At 36.8% G+C, this 13,537-nt stretch overlaps 1 protein-coding gene across 2 annotated transcripts in view; it reads left to right on the top strand.

The window, feature by feature from the left end:
• The first annotated feature begins 2,124 nt into the window (after positions 1 to 2,124).
• The window catches only part of LOC123309846, a 211,947-nt gene continuing 200,534 nt past the window's right edge, over positions 2,125 to 13,537 (top strand). For both annotated transcript variants that reach the window (XM_044893132.1, XM_044893133.1), the window contains exon 1: positions 2,125 to 2,289. The gene's annotated coding sequence lies outside the window, so the exon portion shown is untranslated. The remainder of the gene's footprint in view (positions 2,290 to 13,537) is intronic.

Genomic DNA, 13,537 nt, shown 5'->3' on the forward strand with positions numbered 1-13,537 from the left:
GCATCATATGCATTTCATCTTCGGGTTAATATTTTTGAAATCTACAAATGATGTAAGCCAAAGAAGATAACGAACATTAACTCTCCTCAAGCTAGTGCATATTATGATATTATACTGATCTCTTGTATTTTCCATGCAAATAACTGGATTTGGTATGCCTTCAATCAATTTGTATAAACTTCAATTATGTTCGTCACATATTTTCCGAAGAGATTCGACATTGTGATGAAATACGTAATAACAGAAACTTTTGCGTAGAACGGGCAACATAGCGTTGATTTAAAACCCAAAAATGTTTTGACAAGCTTCATAACCCCACATTTTCGTACTATACAGAGTGAAATGTGTCAAATTTTCATGGCCAACCGACTGCTAAAATAAAGTTGAATGAAGTATAGGTTGACTGATGACGCTTGAAGTATGAACAAATTTGAACGGTCTGTCGATTTGAAAATCAGGATCAGAAAAAATAAACGCAAAAAGAGTAGTGGTTGGGGAGAAAGACAAAAAGGTTCTATGATCGGTGTTGCAAACGTGTTAACCCATTAATCTGACAATAATCAGGGTTGGTTCCTTAATCTGACAGTTTGACGATGATAACAAGTCATTTTTTGAAAATATTTCCCTTCCTTTACTTCTAATCGTTTCTGTATTCATCATGAAAGTTGTAGATAATAAAATTCTACACAACTTTTGTCTGAAGCAATTTTTCATACCCTTGACCGTTTTCGAGCTAGAGGGTGATAAGTGCGTGAAGCTTAGCCACACATGCGGAAGGCCAAGGTCAATGTAAAAGTTCAGTCTAATGTACATTCATCGCCATATATCCCCAAAACGTTCAAACGTAGAGAAAACTGATTCGGACAAAATTTGTAGAAAATGTTACGCTCTACAACTTTTATAATGAATGTGAAAACAATTTGAAGCCCAGGAGAGGAGATAATTCAAAAAAACTGATTTTTGTGACCTTTATGGCCGAATTTTGTTGTTTCGGCTTGCTGAACCTGTCAGATTATATTTTTTTCCGTTATTCTTGAATTATTAGCTTCAAATTTAGAAGAAAAGCCACTGTGCTCGAGAATATACACGTTTTAACAAAAGATTCTTGAGGTTAAGAGAAACACTCATTTTATCTACCATTTTTTCTGATTCATTTTAAGTTTTCATAATGAGCTGTGCCACGCCTGGAAAAACAAAATTACCTTCAGAATAACTAGCTGAATCTCTAGTTTCATTCTCCAGGCTGATAGCTGTTTGAAGACTCCCTGGCGGACTTACTTTCAGAATAACTAGCTTAATCTGTGGCACTACACATCTGTGGTCTTTTAAACAGAGTTGCATTCAGCCAAAGTATCCAATTTTTCGAAATTGTATCTTGTATTCGAAAAAGATTCATCAAATAAATGAAAAACTATATTCCGAAATTCGTTTCAATCGATAAAACCGTTTGTGAGATAAAACTAAAAGTAACAATTTTTATGGTTTTTCAACAGCCTGTATCTTTTAAACCGAGCCGATTAGGAAAAAATGGTAGAGGAAAAAAGTGTTTCTTTTGACCTCAAGAATCTACTGTTGAAATATTTGTACTAGTCAAAGACTCACCCTGTATACAATTTTTTTTCGAATTTCGCATAACTCAAAATCCGTTGATGCGATTTCAACCAAAAGTGATACCCTCATGGAAAACATCGTTTTTCATGATCACGCCAAAACTTGGCTCGATAGTTTCAAAATTGCGGACTGTAGAGCCTCTAAAAATATTTTTCGATAAATGGACGTAACTCAAAAACCGTTAACCCGATTTCAACCAAAATTGACAGGCTTCGAGACATCGTGGATTCGCATGATCGTACCAAAATTGGAGTCGATAGCTCCAGTTAAGTTCTGCCCACTCACCATAGGGTGGCCACCCTGTACGTCTAAAATAACGGACCCAAAACGTGAGCATCCGATCCGTCGGCATCGTCGAACGCCCGTAGGCCATTCAATGGACAAAAAGCCGGCTAATTAAATGATCTTAGTGCCGGGTTATAAATTTCATTCCAATCGAAGGTGCAAGGGATGCTCGGGAAATTTCGGCGGGCTTCGCGAAAACTCGACGGGAGTTTTCCGACGGGCCGATTTAATCTTGCAGTACGTGTGACGCTCCTTCGCCGACCGTCCGGCTTTTCGCGTTTCCCGAGCGGCCCTCTGTGCGACTTTTTGTGTTTCTTGCGCGATCTCTGTGAGAGGAAAGGATTGAGCGACGTCGGAAAATCCGCTCTGGAAGGCGGGTTGTCGCGGATGAAGGTGAGTTTTCCCCGAATCGAGCAAAATCTATCGAATCAATGCGATGAAAATCTGACGTTTTGAAAAATTCGCGTGAGTCAAATTTGACAACGTTCTCTCTATGACCATTTGACATGACTGATATTATTTTTTTCCTCCGTGAGTTCATTTTTATTCTGATTGCTGATTGCATTCGTCGAAAACATAGACATAGAGACATGTCTATGGTCGAAAAGTATTCGAATTTTTATTCTTTCGGAATTTACAACCATAGACATAGAGACATAGAGTGTATATGTCTATGTTTACAACAAAGTGTTATACAAAGAGTAAACTCTACTCGGTTAGCCATGGAAATTTGACACATTGCACTCTGTTAAGTACGAAAATGTGGGATTATGACGCTTCTCAAGACATTGTTGGGTTTTAAATCAGCGATATGTTGTCTGTTTTACGTAAAAGTCTCAGTAATTACGTATTTTATCACAATGTCGAATCACTTTGGAAAATATGAAGTCGAAAGTATGTGACGAACATAATTGACGTTTATACGAACTGATTGAAGGCATGCCAAATCTAGTTATTTCCATGGAAAATCCAGGAGATTAGTTTCTGAATATATTTATTTTTGCTATCTAAGGAAATTGAATTACTGACACATAATATGCAGTAGCTTGAGGAGAGTTAATGTTGGTTATCTTCTTCTGAAAAGGGTTGAATAGGTTACATCAGTTGTGGATTTCAAAAAAAATCAACCCGAAGATGAAATGCATATGATGCCATGGTTGGGAATGGGTATCTCTCGAAGGATAATCACAAGAATGTTAAATTCTTCAACAAAAATCATCTTGCATCAATGGAAGTCAAAAGAATTGAAGGAAGTTTCAAGGCAAGAGGAACTTCATCTTTAAACAAAAATTTCACATGAATTAACAATTAACAGGACAACTGGCTCGTATTTATGGCTGTTTATTCTTAATACTCTGGTGTAATGATAATAATTATATATTTATTGATCCCTTAAGACATTTACAATGTATAGGACAAGTAAAATGAAAAACCGAAAAACTAATTTTCTGGAACTTATTCTATGACATTCATCGAAAATCCTGTAGTAACTTTTCGCATTCGTTCACCCTAAAATGAAATTCTCAAATGCCACCACTTTTTTGGGTCTCCTAATAGAAGAAAATTCTCTGTCATCCTCTTCATTCACAATCTTTCTGATTGTGGAAACATTCAGCTGAAATATAAGTCGTTTAGATTCAGATGAAACATTGTATGAATTCACTTACATCGAATATGTAATATGCTACCGTCTGATATATTGTTGATATTAGAATATCAGGGTTACTTATCTACTATTTGAACGAGCAGACCTAAATTCCAAATAGCACTTCCTGAAACCCTGTCTTTTCTCTTTTTCAATCACTTTCGGCATTTTTGTAATATTAATTGATATTAGTTGTGTCAACGGCGTTATGACACGACATTTCATGTGTGCCAACCTTACTCCGTTCTAGTTACAAAAACTTATTATTTCAATGGCCAACCGAGTGCTAAAATAATAGTGAATGGAGTATAGGTGTTGAAACCACTAATTGGCATTTGTTCTTGAAATAACGATACTGTTCATTTTAACTCTTTTCTTTTCTGATCATTGTACATTATCTTTGAAGAATGTTTGAATAGTTTCAAAAGTAGGGAAATAATCCAGTTATTTTATACGCCATTGTTCCCTTCAATGGAAAGATACCTACATAATGTTGAATACGTGTATCTTCAAAAGAAATCAAGATATCAAGGTGAAATAAAAACTGAATGTTGGCGAAAGGATGGTCTTTGTAATTAACCGAGCGTGAACTCTACAAATTCACCGAAATGCTCTACAGGGTGTTGAGAAATTTTAATACAAATACATGGTCTTCTTCACCCTGTATAAATAATTTATCAACATTTTTGGAAAGCTTTTCTGGTGTTTGTTTCAATACCAATGAATTTCTCCACAATTTGGAGTAGAAACAATTGAAATCGATGAAAAATTACTAAAGCTCCTGGACAACGAATACAAAAATTTCAGTTGGGCCCGTTTTTTTGCCGGTGATTTTCGAGATATTGCTGGTCATTACCCCTCATGAATCAACCGTTATAAGTTGAGGTATTATCCTGAATAAAATATATCTTTCAGAAATATCCCATATACCTAAATATTGATTGATTCCAGCTCAATTAACAATGCATCGAAAAGCAAACAAAAAACGTTTTAATAGTTTTTATAGGAGGAAAAACTAGTTGTATTGTAGGGATAATTATTTGCCATTAGTCTTTGTAATGTTCCACGAACTCAAGTGACAGTTTGAACTGAAAGAAATATGAAATATGTTTTATTTGTTACGTTCTGAACTTAACGAGTAAAAAAACATCATGGCTGATTGTACTAAATACTCCTAGGCTCCTAAAGACGTTGGGTCAACTCAATTTTCATCATTCTACCACAGACAGAAGGGAAAATCCCACATATATTTCAAGATAAACCATACAGTCTCACAAGCCGACCAAATGAGTGCATTTCTCATTTTACTCATCCTCTGATGGCCGTGGAAAATTGGGAAAAGATTAAAAAAAACATCCTCAATATGAACGTGAATGCCCCGCTCCAATCAGCAGCGCCAGAACTCAAATATTTGACGTCTCGACGTTCCACGTTGATACGACCGCGAAATAATTGAGTAATTATAAATCGCAGCCGTACCAGAACTCGTTCCGGACCAAGGGGCGGCGCGACAGGGGGTTCACTTATGTTCACATCCTATTTTCATGGAAAATACTTTCCGTTCTCGTGTTTTCGCAGCCAGATGAGCCAATTCAAATGGTATACGTTGCCTGGTTATACCGCGGACGCGTATGTAGGTATATCAACGGAGAAATTATTTTCCCTTGTTTTGGTTTCGCCGCTCCCTGGTATTCCTTCAATAATTCGCTGACAGTTGAAAATGTGGTAGGTGGATACACGGGATCTCGTCCTTGACCTGTTCAATTTTCCCAGGCCTTCGACCATTGGGTTATACAAGACGAAGGAGACAATATCCTGACGTTTTCTTAGCTCAAACGAGGATGTATTTATACCTAGTTAGCCTAGACCAGCTCCATGTATAAAAAAATATTGCGTTACCATAGCAACGAACAATAACTCATTAGAAGTGTCAGTGTGAAGTTTGAGGTCAAAAAGGTAAACCAGAGTTACGCAATGAATTAAAAAAAATGAGATGTCCACCGAAAAATTGGTGTATCGAGCCATCATCAAGTACCTGTATTTAAAAGGGTAAAGAGGTAAGCAGATTTACGAAGATATGGTTAATACCCTTGCTGATCAATGTCCTTCGTATGCGACCGTGAAAAATTGAAATGCAAGCTTCAAAAGAGGTAAATTTTCCATTGAAGATGATGACCGATCGGGAAGGTCAGTTTCTGTGTCAGTCCCCTAAAATATCGATGCAGTTCATGACATGATTTTATCAGACCGTCGAATTGGGCTAAAACGGATATCTGAAGCACTGAATATTTCATACGAACGCGTTCATCATATAGTTCACGTCAATTTGGACATGAGAAAATTTGCTGCAAAATGGATCTCAAAATGTTTGAATGTTGACCAAGAGAGTGCAAGGGTACAAGCATCGCGTTCGACCTGTGCTTGATTTGAAAACGATGTAGACTTCTTAAATCGAATTGGTACTATGGATGAGACTTGGGTACATTTCTACTATCCAGAAACAAAGCAACAATCGATGGAATGGCGACACTCTGGTTCTCCAGAAACTAAAAAGTTTCGTGTCAGAAAATCTGCTAGAAAAGTCCTTGCTTCAGTTTTTTGGGATTGCCATGGAGTAATCATGATTGATTTTTTGGTTAAGGATAGAACAAGAGATTACTACTCGACATTACTGACCACTCTACGTAAAGAGAAAAGACGCGAAAAGCTATCCAAAGGTGTTTTGTTTTTGCAGGACAACGCCCCTGCACACAAATCTCATGTTGCCTTGCTAAAAATTCGTGATTTAGGGTTTGAATTACTAGAACATCCCCCTTATTCACCATATTTGGCTCCATCCGACTATCATCTCTTTCCTCAACTGAAAAAAAGTTTAAAAGGTCATAAATTTTCTTCCAACGAGGAGGTTATAAAAGCTGTGGAGGTCTGGTTTGCAGAGCAAGAAGAAACATTTGTTTTGAAAGGTCTAGAGGCGTTGCAGGTTTGCTGTAATATATAAATATATCCAATTAATATCCAATTATATCCAATTAAGAGGAGAATATGTTGAGTATTAAAATATTCTGACATTGAAATTTTGTTTAGTTCTATAGTAGGTTAAGAGTTTTCAATATATCCTCTCATTACGTAAATTGAAGTATTGAAAAGTTAAAGTCAATAGGATTCCAAAAATCCTGTACAAAAGTTTCTTTCTGTGAAGGACCATCATCATCTGATAACTAGATGGAGTGCTATTGGTGTAACCTCCATTAGAGCCAGTTTCAGATGTTCTAATTCCTTTGAATAATATCAACAATTGGTCCTTAAAATAATCCTTCCAACTCCTTTCTTCCCTCTGGGGTTATTTCAGACAGCGTAGGCATAAGCTTCATTCGTTTATTGTCTGTTGATCGATTTGTATTAAGGTAATTTTCAACAAGAATGGTTATATGTGCGTGTATTATCTGAGTGATTAGATAGGAGTAGAATATCCATCAGATTATTGGATGCCAACAATGAGAAGAAAGAAACTAACGGTTTTGTTTCGTTCCTGTTATCTAACAAGGAACAGAGTACATGATTTTCGTGAAAGCGGTTTGCTTTTTGGAAGAATTATTGATGAGTCGAAATGAATAACTGAATTATTGGATATTTGTTCGAAAGATATAAAATCAAGGGTATCAAATGAGCTCTCACTCACCCCAACTTCCCTATTCAAAATATAGGTTTTAACACTAATCTTAGAAGTAGAGGTAGCCAAGTTCTTGAAATTCCAAGATCTTGTCTCGATTTCAAGACAAGAAAATTGATGTCAATACCAAGATTTCTTATCAAGAAAACTAGAAATATTGAAATATCTCGTCTAACCATGAATAAGCTAGTTTCAGATTCAGATTTATCATTTTCACTCGCATTACTCGAAGTAGCTTCAGTTTCTCTGATCATTTTATATTTTTACCAAAACTAATGTTTCTCTATATTACTTGTTAGTGAATATTCTAAGTCAGAATCGAAGCCAAATGGCTCAGCAGACTGAAGAGTTATGTCACTTATGGTAAAATAAGACTGTGATGATCAAGAGTAGGCACAGAAAGAAGTTGTAATTCAGTTTAAAGCCGATTGGAAGGGTGATGTCGTAGAAGGAGGCAAAGTCAAGTTCAATTGACAGAACTGGGTCCGTTTGCAGTGGCGTATCGATAGATGATAGTAATAGGTAACGTTAAAAAAAAGATAATGTGAAATAACTTCAACTTTTGTGCCAAAACTTTGTTATTATTCAAATTACATTGCCTGATTAAAGGATAGTTACGTCAATGCACTTTGTGTGACTCCACGGCGTCATTTTGAGTTTAGAAAACAAATAAGTATCGGGGAACTACCAGATTGTCGTGTTCAAGATTTTGAAATTTCTTGAAACATAATTTAAATTGTCAAGACAAGATTTTTTTTTAATTTCTCGACTTATCCTAAGGACAAGACAAGAATTTTTCCATTAAGACAAGAAGTTTTTCATCAAGACAAGAATTCTTGTGTTGTCGACCCCTACTTATAAGTTATCCCCTGGAAATCAAGGGGTTTTTATATTATTCGTTTCTGCCGAACCGTTTCGTTTTCAATGGCCCACTCTGTCATATTATAGACGCAGAAAACGCCGAGTGCTTACCGAACAAAATACTGCATACCTTTTTTCATTTATTCCCCTATTATCTTCTTCCAAAGTGATTCCGAATTCGATTTCCATTCGCTCGAAAATAGTAACATACCGACGATAAAGTTGGAAACAACTTTTGGTCGCATCGTTGTTTCACTAAAACCGCGATCATGGAGTGTATGGCGTAGGGCGTAATGATTAAAATCCATTAAGTGCCAGGCTCGAGCCCCTGGCAAAGAATGGCTCAATTGATGCAAAGCTGGATCATTAATTCACGAATTATGGACTATTAAACTGTAAATTGGCCTGGCTGCTGTTTTGCCGAACTGGGATGACGAAGTTTATAATGCAGTCGCCAATTCCAGCTCTCTCGCAGGATGGATATACCTCCAGATACCACTTAGGGACAGTGGCATTATTTCGTCGCTGAAATATTCGCAGTTCGAATCTGAATTGCGGTTTTTGAGTTAATTTCGTCGATTTATAATAGGAGTGACGCTTTGAATGGGCTATGAATTCTTCCGAAGTGAATCGGAAGCTAGTTTAGTGAATTTAAATGTTAGGAGCTTTTGAAGGATTGTTCAAAATCATAACCAAAGCACAAACCATTTCAATTTTTTGGAATTAAGTGGAGTGGAATGAACTGGAGTGGTGTGGAGTCAATAATAATAATTATGGCCAGAAAAGAGACAATATTCATTTGAGAAGTCGGAAGAAATTTCTATCGGTCACTCGAAAATGGAAAGTTTCCACCAAAGGAAACCATTGAACAATTCTGGATAAAACAAATATCTACAGAGCCTCAGTTCAATGGAGATACTAGATGGATTGAAGGTGATATATCTGAAGTTCTGAGATATGAACAGATGCAGCATGACGTAATCGTAATTGAAGAAGTAAAATCAGCTATCAGACATCTACACAACTGGAAAACACCTAGACCTGATGGTTTACAGAACTTCTGGATCAAAACTTTCGATCATGCATGACAAATTAATCTCCCCAATAAATTATTTCATTGAAAATCCTAAAATAATTCCAGTATTTCTTGCACATGGCACAACATACCTGTTACCTTAAGATCGAAGGAATACAGAAGTACAGAATACCTGCCAAAGATGTATAAATTAATCACATCGTGCATTTCAAATCAAATTCATAACTATTGTGAAGGGAATATTATCATCGCCACTCACCAGAAAGGATGCACCAAAGGCAGTCGAGAATGCAAAGAACTTGTGTATTTAAAAGGGTTAAGAGGTGAGCAGATTAACGAAGATATACTTAATACCCTTGGTGATCAATGCCCTTCGTATGCGACCATGAAAAATGGGACTGCAAACTCCAAAATAGGTAAATTTTCCATTGAAGATGATGACCGATCTGGAAGGCCAGTTTGTGTGTCAGTCCCCGAAAATATCGATGCAGTTCATGATATGATTTTATCAGACCGTCGAATTGGGCTAAATCGGATATCTGAAGCACTGAATATTTCGTACGAACGCGTTCATTATATAGTTTATATCGATTTGGACATAAAAAAATTGCTGCAAAATGGATCCCCAAATGTTTGAATGTTGACCAAAAGCGTGTACGGGTAGTTGCATCGCGTTCGATCTGTGCTCGATTTGAAAACGATGTAGACTTCCCAAACCGAATTATTACTATGGATGAGACTTGGGTACATTTCTACTATTCAGAAACAAAGCAACAATCGATGGAATGGCGATGTTCTGGTTCTCCAAAACCTAAGAAGTTTCGTGTCAAAAAATCTGCTGGAAAAGTTGTGGCTGCAGTTTTTTGGGATTGCCATGGTGTAATCATGATTGATTTTTTGGATTAGGGTAGAACTATAACAGGAGAATACTATTCGACATTATTGACCACTCTACGGGAAAAAATTGAAGAGAAAAGACGCGGAAACCTATACAAAGGTGTTTTGTTTTTACAGCACAACGTCCCTGCACACAAATCTCATGTTTCCATGCAAAAAATTCGTGATTTAGGGATTGAAATACTAGAACATCCCTCCTATTCACCAGATTTGACTCCATCATACTATTATCTCTTTCCTCAACTGAAAAAAAGTTAAAAAGGTCGTAAATTTTCTTCCAACGAGGAGGTAATGAAAGCTGTGGAGGTCTGGTTTGCAGAGCAAGAAGAAACGTCTAGAGACGTTGCTGGTTATCTGTAATAAATGTATCCAATGAAAAGGAGGAGAATATGTTGAGTAATAAAATATTTTGACATTGAAATTTTGTTTGGTTCTAGAGTAGGCTAAGAATTTTTCAATATATCCTCGTTTACGTACAAGTATCTAGGAATCAAAGAGTCTAGACTGTCAATCAGACAGTCAGTCAGATCCAGATGAAAAGAGAATTGATGGAGGAGTTCACTCGAAGATTAAGAAGAATATGGAAGCTAGTCTAAACAGCCAGTATCTGTACAAAGCAATTAATATCTACGTATGCTCAGCACTGAGCTAATCTCTTGGACCACCAACGGGGATAGTAAGTACTAGACAAAATACTCAGATGGGAATAGAGAAGCGAAAAAATAAGTGTCCTCTTTGAAATAACGAACTTTGTATTATTTTGTCGTATAAGCGCAACAGGGTAAACCCTAGTACCGAAATTTTCAGAACAATTCTATGATCCGTTCTCCCTAAACGTGTATAATAGACCAACCTGTAAACGTCTTCGTAGACGAACATTGCACTCACCCCGCTCAATCTTTTCCATTCCATAAACAAACCGCCCCTCCCTTAAACGATTCGATAAGAAAATTCGCCCACCCATTCGCACAAAAAACGCATTTTTGGTTCAGCAATCAGAGATCCGCGCCAAAGGGAAATTCCACGTATCAAAATGTATTCGCCTTCGAATTTCATCATTGGCGGTTTACGACTCGTTAAACATAATATTTGCTTCGACGAATATTTGATTCCAAGTGCCGTTGAACGTTCCGCATCCCTTGACGATTTGCGTGAGTTATTCGACTGTTAGAATTCATTCGGGAAAATTATTCGCAGCGAGATACATCTCTCGAGATATGTGGAGAAGGATTACTTGATAAATTCCTGCTAATTTCGATGCTCGAGTTCACTGCGGATCGCTGTTCTCGAGGGGAAACAATTTCGATGGGATAAGTGGGTGAGGTATGTTAATATGTTGCTGAAAACTACGGGAACCGTAGCTAAGACGGGATCTGGGGTTGGCTGGGGATATCGACGGATTTATTGATAACGCAGCCTACCTGATGCTGCCAATAGTGTCGGGGACTTTTGACGCTTAAAAGCATGCTTCATTTTAGTAGATAGTTAATATCCAGAGCACCAGTGAAGACCTAGCTACTCGAAGTTGAAGAAATATTTACATCTCCTTCCTGTGGTGTTGACTCATTGTGGTCTCAAGGGTTGAACATAGGTTCCATCCAGATATCTGTGGTCTACAAAGTAGTTATCTTCTGTACAAATAAAACTGGAGCCCTGTTTTGCTTTGTCATCACATCATGTTAGAACAGCTACGTTGTTGGTAGAAGTTTTGTTATTTTAGTATCCACTATCCAGTTAACATTCAGAGCTAGTCTTGTAGCTACAGTCTTCACTGTAGCACACCCTAGCAACACAAAGTGAGAGAAATATTTACTTTTCCCCCTTGTCTGTTGACTCATTGTGGTTTTAAGGGTTGAACATAAGTTCCATCCAGATATCTGTGGTGTCCATAAGTAGTTATCTTCTGTACAAATAAAACTGGAGCCCTGTTTTGCTTTGTCATCACATCATGTTAGAACAGCTACGTTGTTGGTAGAAGTTTTGTTATTTTAGTATCCACTATCCAGTTAACATTCAGAGCTAGTCTTGTAGCTACAGTCTTCACTGTAGCACACCCTAGCAACACAAAGTGAGAGAAATATTTACTTTTCCCCCTTGTCTGTTGACTCATTGTGGTTTTAAGGGTTGAACATAAGTTCCATCCAGATATCTGTGGTGTACATAAATAGTTATCTTCTTTACAAATAAAAATGGAGTCTCTTCTTGCTTTGTCATCGCATCATGTTAAAACAGCTGAACCGATTTTATTCATATTTTCTTTGAAACCTTCCTAATACTTTCTAGAATGTTTTTAAGGAAGGAAAATTCGAATAAATTGTTTGAGAAACTGAAAAAATTAAGGAAAACTGAACGAAATTTAAATTTCGCGCGCAATTTGGGTAATCAACCCCCTAAGAAAAATTATTTACACTTGATGAATAACCTTTTTTCGCATTTTTTCTGATTTGGCATGGGGGCCGGGATATTAAGGGTGGTATCTCTTCAAATTGACCCTCTGAATGTACAGGGTGGGTAAAATTCGTTGAAACTTGAACCTTCTACAGGCATTTTTTTTTAGCTCAAAATATGTTTTCATTTCGAATCATTAGGCGAACTTTCGTTCTTTTAAATGCAAACCTTTATTGGATTTGTTATTTTTCAATTGGAAAAAACCTTGGGTCAGTAGATTCTACGTATAAAAATTCCTAAGCAGGTTCAAGTTTCGTCAAATTCTCAATTTTTGTTTATAACTCAAAATCTAGAAATTAAAGGCCCGTTCTGTTTTCAGATTTGGATTAGTCAGGAAAAAAGAGCTCAAGAATGTGATATCCGTTTTCTTCTAGCTGCTATAGTTCTCGAGATACCCTCAGTAGACAACGAATTTTGCCCACCCTGTACAGGGTGATTGTTTATATTTTACTCGATAGCTAACTCAGTTAATTTGGGTCTCACAAAAACGTTTACATGGTCAAATATGAAGTACTTTATATGGATATTCAGATTCAGTAAGAGGAAAGGCAAAAAAGCATCTTAAACCTATAAATTTCATGTAACTTGAACCCTGTTTTTTATTTTCCTGATCGGTAGAGCTCTTTCTTCTGATTTCAAATACACTGCGCAAAAAAATTAACGCACATTCTGAAAATCTCAATTTTAATGAAAGTTAACTCTACATTGACTTTATAACTTATTTTTTATGTTCTCTCGGAAAGGTTTCGAACGAAACAAGACACATTAAATGGAAAAAAAATTCAGGATTTCACCGAATCTTATGTGAATGAAGAGAAATGAACAATTCTCAAAATACTGAAATGCTGATAAGTGATTTAATACTTGGTATTTCCACCCCTTGCGTTAATTACAGCTCGGCAACGACGGTTCATACTCAAAATGAGTGATCTTAAAATGTTCTGATCTAATCCTTCCCAGATTTCTCCGAGTTGGATTCCTAAGTCTTTAAGAGTAGCTGGATGATTTTCTGAACTTCTCAGCCTTCTATTGAGGTTGTCCCAAACCTGCTCAATCGGATTGAGATCTGGACTTCTTGCTGGCC

The sequence above is a fragment of the Coccinella septempunctata genome, chromosome 3 (genome assembly GCF_907165205.1).
Source record: "Coccinella septempunctata chromosome 3, icCocSept1.1, whole genome shotgun sequence".
Lineage (NCBI taxonomy): Eukaryota > Metazoa > Arthropoda > Insecta > Coleoptera > Coccinellidae > Coccinella > Coccinella septempunctata.